Source organism: Vigna unguiculata, chromosome 4, assembly GCF_037176805.1.
Source record: "Vigna unguiculata cultivar grain cowpea cultivar isolate G323 ecotype 2 chromosome 4, ASM3717680v1, whole genome shotgun sequence".
Classification (NCBI taxonomy): Eukaryota; Viridiplantae; Streptophyta; class Magnoliopsida; order Fabales; family Fabaceae; genus Vigna; species Vigna unguiculata.
The window spans coordinates 29,101,527-29,109,122 of NC_140795.1; the positions used below are offsets into that span (position 1 = coordinate 29,101,527).

At 28.7% G+C, this 7,596-nt stretch overlaps 1 long non-coding RNA gene across 2 annotated transcripts; it reads right to left on the reverse strand.

The window, feature by feature from the left end:
- Positions 1-709: 709 nt before the first annotated feature.
- Positions 710-2,336, reverse strand: LOC114180340 (uncharacterized). 2 transcript variants are annotated; one of them, XR_014994247.1, is made up of 4 exons: positions 2,205-2,336; positions 1,560-1,663; positions 1,191-1,232; positions 710-985 (listed from the first exon to the last, which is right to left on the reverse strand). It is a non-coding gene; the product is annotated as an uncharacterized LOC114180340 (long non-coding RNA). The 2 variants fall into 2 exon arrangements; XR_003603673.2 differs by lacking the exon at positions 1,191-1,232.
- Positions 2,337-7,596: the final 5,260 nt, after the last annotated feature.

The window sequence follows — 7,596 nt, forward strand, 5'->3', positions numbered from 1 at the left end:
TAATTATATTTTCATTTTTTATCTTTAAAATGATTTAATTATTTTATAAATTGAAATATTTATTTTAACATTTTATCTTTTAATAACTACTTTATTTTTAAATTCAAATAATTTTTTATAATATAAAAATATTTAATAATAAAAGAATTATATAAATTATTTATTTTTAGAATTCTTTTTAATAAATAATGTTTTATAGTTTAATAATTTTTTTCTAAAAAAAGAAAAGAGTTAGTAATAATAATAAACTTCTTCCAACTTCTGTAACTCTTCTTTTAAGTAGAGAAAGACAACCGTCAACATCATATTAACTGTTATTTATTTTATGATATTTGCAAGAACAAAGACTACTTTATAGAAGGAAACGAATTGAATCTGCAGATTCAATTTTTGTATGATAAACAGTAAGAAAAACAATGCTATTTAAAACCAAATTATAGTGAAAACAACATTGACCAAATTGCTGTTCGAATGAGTGGTGAGAGTAAAATAAACCCTAGAGGTTCCTGATCCTTTGTTTCTTCGTCTTTTCTTTTTCTTCTTATCAATAATGTTTTGTTTTTTTATCAACTTAGTCGTTATACTCTTTCAACATTACTGACATTTTGTCGAGACAAATAAATTTTAACTATATTATCGTAATGACTAAAAAATTCATGATACATAGATCACTCTTTAATGAATATATTAGAAATAATGTTGGCAAAATAATAATAATAATAATAATAATTATTATTATTATTATTATTGTTAAATAAATTTACAAGAGTCTCTTAAATACAATATCAATACTCTATCATCGAAAGAATCTCTTAAGAACAATCAACATGATTCACTTAAAAGTCTTGCGAACTTGAAAGAACACAACATATTGTTTTCCCTTAGCTGTAACAATCTCAAGTTTTGTTTCTTTCACTCCTTTTTGCATATCTTGAATTTTCATCTTGAATATATCTATTCTTGAATAGATATCTTGTGGAGTTTCCTGGACGTATTAAACAAGTTTTTAACCACTTTAGAAGATATTAGGACAACAAAAATAAAAAGAAAAAATAAAAACAAAAAAGATGAAGTGGTGAAAGTAATAAAAGAAAAGAGTAAACACAAAAGAAAAAAAAAATCTAACTTGACTTGAAATAATTAGTCAGTATTCAAAGCTTCGTCACAAATAAAAGTTATGGCTTACTAACCAACTCTTTTAAAATGGCTTCAGCAGCTTCTAGATCAAGAGCCTGATATATATACACACACGTAACTATAAAGCAAGAATTACACTTGAACAATAATACCAGTTTTCTATAGTATATAATTTAATGCAACATAAAAGAATATGACTCAGGGTGAAAACACTGAATTAAAAGACCAACTGCAAAATCATCTGAAATTTTATTTTTAAGTTGCATGATATTGACAGAAATAATTAGTTCCAATTTTGTAGCATTAAAGGAATTTGTCGGTTATCCAATCAGTCAACCATTAAATGCAACGATGAATTACAATTAATCGAAAATAAAAACAAAAACATGTGAGGGAAAATTGTTAACTTGATGAAACCATACCTTTTCAAAAACTCTCAAAACTCTAGGAGCTGCGATGCATTCCCAAATTGTTTGGAGAGAATTCCTTGACGTTACGATATAAGAGACATAACTCCTTCCTACAACTATAACTCATTTACCAGAATAAATTTAGGGATAGAATACCAACTCAAAAAATAAATAGAAAAAATGAAAAAAGAAATCTACTGGCATATACAAGTAATGTATTGTTATACTCTCTTATTCTTTCATTTTTCTTCTATGGATATCTAATCGGACCATCAAAGCCTAATTCCTTCTAAATTTACAGCATGTTTGGACCCACATTTAGAACATTTGACATTTACAAAAACAATATTAGTCTGTTTTTAGAAAAAAATTAAGTTTTTTCTTACATTGGAAGTGTGTCAAAAATTCCATTGCTTTGCAACTATAGTTGAAACATACAAAAATCACCAAAATGTGTTGTCTTTTTTGTGTACTAGGCCACACGTATCCAACATGATAAACAATTTTGAAAACAAGATAAATATGTCATGAGCTGGTACAAGACAAAACAAAAATGATGCATAATGTGACCAAGTAAAACATGCAGACTAGTTGAAGAAACTGTTAAGAGTGTATATAAAATGTAAAGAACAGAAAGAAGTTGAAAAAGAAGAATACCTCTGAAGAGTTGGTTGAACCAACAGGATGCGTTTCCAGTGAAGAGAAGAGAAGTTGCAGTACGAAAGGTAAAGTTAGGGTTTTTAAAGGCTGTAACCTAACTCTTTCTTCCCTCTATATGTTGGATCACCAGTGTTTATACGCGTTCTTTTTTATTTTTTTCAATACAAAATTTAAATAAATATAATAGGACAGTACATCTCTGTGTGAGTGACCTGCAGTATAACTTTTATCTTTGATTAGCGATTTTCGTTCCATACTTTTATTTTATTCATTATTTTATTTTATTCTTTTTAAATTATTCTTTTACTATTCCTTTTTTTTTAATATTTTCTAACACTATTTTGATGCATACAATCAATTAAAATTCTGTTTAATTAAAATAAGTATATAATTAAAAAATAATATTAAAATTATAATCAAATCTTTATTTAACGAAGAACTTTATAAAAAAATTCCATCAGCATCAAGTTTTCCAGTTTTTCGTTTTCTCTCCAACCCATATACGGTTAGACAACGCAGTTTCTATTCGTGTTTCATTACCTAGGATCATTTGTTGCCCATCTTGCTTAATTTTTCTTCATCTTTTTATGTATTTTCCTCATGATTATATATATAACTCATTTTTTACCATAAAATTTTTATTTTAATATTTTTACAAATTTTATATATATTTCCCTCATAGGTGATTTATCAAGTCATGATTAGAGCTGGGCATAATTAATTTAGTTGTACTGTAATACAGTTAATTGTATTGTTTTATACTAGGAATTAGTTGTATTAAAAATTGAACTATACTGAAAAAAGTTCCAAATTTTATATATAGAAATATTTGTTTTGTCATACAGACTGTGCCAGTGAATAGAAGTATTGAATTATACATTGTAAATAACTTTTATAAATAACTTTTATATATTATTAATAATAAATTATATACTTTAACAAAACATAATATCTTTAATAATTTCAGAATCTTCGTTATCTTGTGTGCATAAGAAAAACAAACAAAATTCAGATTGAAAAACTCTGCATTAATGCTACATATTTACTAACATTACATGTCATGAATCTGTAATTGCTTTGAGGCAATGGTCCTAGTTGAGTTGATTGGTTGAGAAGAGAGGCAAAGAAAAACGATTTTCAACGGAAACAAAATTCATTGAAAAGCTAAAACCTGCAGCGTCATTATGCATAAATATGGAATCTATGTAAATGACAAAATTGTTAAGTTGGAATCACTGCACAAAAACCTCTGATCGGAGACGTTGCAGAGAAATTACGAAGTTTTTACAATATGAAAACAGTGAATTGTGGTCCCATTTAAGCTCATTGGTTCACAAAAGAGGCAAAGAAAAACTGTTTTCAACAAAAACAACATTCATTAACGTATAAGTCTGCACATTGAATTCACCTTAGATATGAACAGAGCAGAGAGTAAATTACAGCTTTCAATGAAAAGAATATTGAAAGGCTGAATACTGTTGCCAATAGCCATTATGCACAAATATGAATTGGTGAGTTGGAATGAATGAAAGAGTCAGAAAAACCTTAGATTTTGCACTGTGGTTTTGTTTTTTCTTCACTAAAATTTGTTTATATACACATATTTATCAACAAATATTTTTAGTCAATAATTTAAATTCAAATTTATTAACAGAATTATTTCTAACGGTAAAATTTGTTAATAATATTGTTTTGTTGACGAGTTTATGTTTATCTACGCATGTTTTCTCTTTATCTTACTTTTGATAGGTTAGGTGTATATATTATGTTAATATTATTATTTTCCTTTTTAAAGAACTATACAAATATATTATATATTGAAAATTATTTACTTTTGTCTATACGAAATTAATTTTATTATTAAAGTAAAATAAGATTAAAGTGTTATATTGTAATTTTTCGTCAGAAGTGAATTAAAAGTAACTTACAAACATATTTATAATTTATTTCAAAAATTTCTACTATACAAACATTTCTTCTGAATACCAAAACAATATTAATATTATTTATAAAGAAATTGAATTTTTTTTTAAATTGCTTTTACAATCTCAAATGTTTCTCATTTTAAATAGGTAAATATATTAAATTAAGCTAATAGACCTTTTATTAATAATAATAATAATAATAATAATAGTAATAATAACATCATTATTATTAAAATTACAATTTCCTCTAAATTTTATACCTGTTGAGAAAGACAACCATCATCATGTTATTATCTGGTATTTGAGTTCAGAAATTGTGGTGGATGTAATTATTGTGAAAGAGAAAAAGAAAATATATTATATAATCGTATATCAAAATTTATTTCGGTATAAATTAAAAAGAAAAAAAAAATATAACTTTAATTTTGAAATAATTGACTGTAAAGTAATTCATTTAGAAAATTGACAATAAAATTTAATAAATTTACTAGTAAATATTTTATAAAGTTACACTATTAACTTAAAGGATAGTTAATTTTTTAATATAAATTTACACTTATACAATGGATTGATTCAAAGGATGTTTTGGTTTGTCAATTTTTTTTCTTCTATTTCTTACGTTACAATCAAATCAAAGAATAATGACTCATAAAACTACATAATTATAATTAAAGATAAGTAAAAAATGGTAAAAGGTTAATAATGCATTTCTGGTAGATTATTCGTCAACTTATCTTTAATTCGGTTCGATGTTTAATTAGCGGGTTAAGTGAGTCAGTTTCAAATTTATTCACATTTAAAAAAAAAAAAACTATTTTTTCAACCCTTTGAACTTGTGGTAAACCGAAGATCATATATCGAGTCATGTCATTCCAGACCGAAGGCCAAGACAGACCGTCCTAGACCGAAGGTCGAAAAGGCCCATTTCAAATAGGAAATTGAGACAGACTCTCTCGGAACGAGAGTCGAGATGAGTTAACCTGGACCAAAAGTCAGGACAAGTAAAAAATTGAGACATGTCAAACTAGGCTGAATGTGGAAAGGTTCAACTCAATACGAAAGTCAAGATGACCTTACTAGGACATAAGGTCGAGACGACCTTGCTAGGACATAATGTTGAAAATTATTTTCAACAAAAACAACATCCATGATGAACCAACGTATAAGTTTGGACGTTGAATTCACCTTAGATATGAACAGAGCATAGTGAATTTCTTCCTACAGTCCTAGTTCAGCTCATTGGTTCAGAAAAGAGGTAAAGAAAAATTGTTTTCAACAAAAACAAGATTCATTGAAAACCTAAACCTGTTGTATCCGAGAAGACAATGGTAAATTACTTCACTTAATGGTTCAAAAAAAATTATAGTTTTCAATGAGAAAAAGATGTTATATGTTTAAAGGCTAAATACAGTTGCCAATAACCATTCTGCACAAATACAAAATCCAAGTGAAGCAACAATCACCAAATTGGTGAGTTGGAATAAGTGGAAGAGTCAGAAAAACCCTAGATTTTGAAGAGATGTTATGTTTTTTCTTCACTAAAATTTGTCAAATATATACATATTTATCAACAAATATTTTTTGTCAATAATTTAAATTCAAATTTATCAACAAAATTAATTTTCACGGTAAAATGTGTTGGTAATGTTGTTTTATTGACGAGTTTATTTCCATGATAATGTTTTACTGATGAATTTATTCTCGTCAACAAATTTTGTTGGTAATTAACAAATTTCTTGAGAGACAAAGAAACATTTTTAGTCTTTCTTCGTTTGCAATGATTACTTTTGTGATGTGAGCAGGAGATGATGCAAAAGTTAATGCAATTCGATTTTGAGTACATAAGATAGCATTTCCTTTTGTCATGTTTAATTTTGGGATAACTTTATGTTTTGAATAGGGATGGCAATGGGTCGGGTCGGACACAGATAATGTTTATCTGCAATTCGACCCCCAACAAAAAATTCACCCGCTACCCGCGGGTACCCGTTTAGAAAATATCTGTGAGTATTTTAAAACTTACAGATACCGATAAATACCCACGAATATTTAAAAAAAAAGATATTTTATAATTTTTTAAAATAAAATATAAATAAAATTACAAAATAATATAAAATTAAATATAAATCAAATTGAATTTAATCTAATAGACCTTTCAATAATAATAATAATATTATTATTATCATTATTATTATTATTTTTATTATTTTATTATTATTATTATTATTATTATTATTACTAAATTGCAATTTTATACTGTTGAGAGAGACAACTATCATCATCCTATTATATCATATTATATGTTATTTAGTTTGAGAAATTAGTGGTAGATGTAATTTGTAAGGCCTAGTTTTTCTGCTGCCTTAATTTTTAAGGGCTGCCCCAATCTAATGGGCCTAAGGGCTGGCCCATGAGGCATACAAGGCCCCTAAGGCAGCTAAAACCCCTCACTTTTGTCATTCTTGTGAAAACAGTTTCCAGTTAGGGTTTTACGATAACCCCATTTCTTGGTTCTATTCCACTTTTTATTTTAGCTCTTTAGTTCGTTCCTAGAGCTGTTGTGCTCGTTGTCGTGCCGTCAAGGTTCTTGCTAACCCTTTTCCAAGTAAGGGAAGTTAGGGTTTTCGACTTAAGCTATGTTGATGAGTTCTGTGGCCATTTTTCGTGATCTTGTATGCATGATTGTAGTTTTGTTGCTATGAATATGGACTGTGCGCTTGGTGCGATGAAATGTTTGATTTGTGTGTGCATGAATAATGGAGGGTCCTGCTTTTCTCGCCCAAGTGACCTGTCTCGCCAAAGCGAGTTTAGCAGTACTCGCCCCTTTCTGCCTGCGCGAGCTGTTGCTTAGGCGATGAACTCCAACTTTGAGCGAGAACATGTCTCGTTCAGGTGAGGAGGTCTCGCCTAAGCGAGAGTGCGTGACAGTACCACTGTTCCTCTTTGCGAGCCCTCACCTAGGCGAAGGGAGCTTGCCTGAGCGAGAGACTCTCTCGCCTAAGTGAGACTCCTCTGCCTGAGCGAGAGGCTGGGCGAGAATGCACCAGGTTCCGTTTTCTCTGCTATTCTTGTATGATTAATATATTTTGGATGATTTGGTCTGTTTAAAGCATGAGATGCATGATGTGTATGTATGGGATTGGTTCATGGATTTAATATGATGAGATAGTTATGGAGTTCATGTGAAATATAGAGGGATTCATGGATAAGAAATGATGACCTTGACATGGTATTGGCATGAGGTAAAATTCTGTATTGTGGATTTGGGAAGGATGAATTGTTATTGACTCAACATGGAATATGAATGAGGGATGGTTACAAAAGGTTGATATGAAATTCATGTGTGTGATGAATATTACGTGATCGATTGAATATGTATAGTGTGTGGTCAGTACGTAATTCCTTGAAATCTCTAGGTGGGATTTCAGGGTCGTGCTTCAATGGTCGGAACGTAATTCCATGGC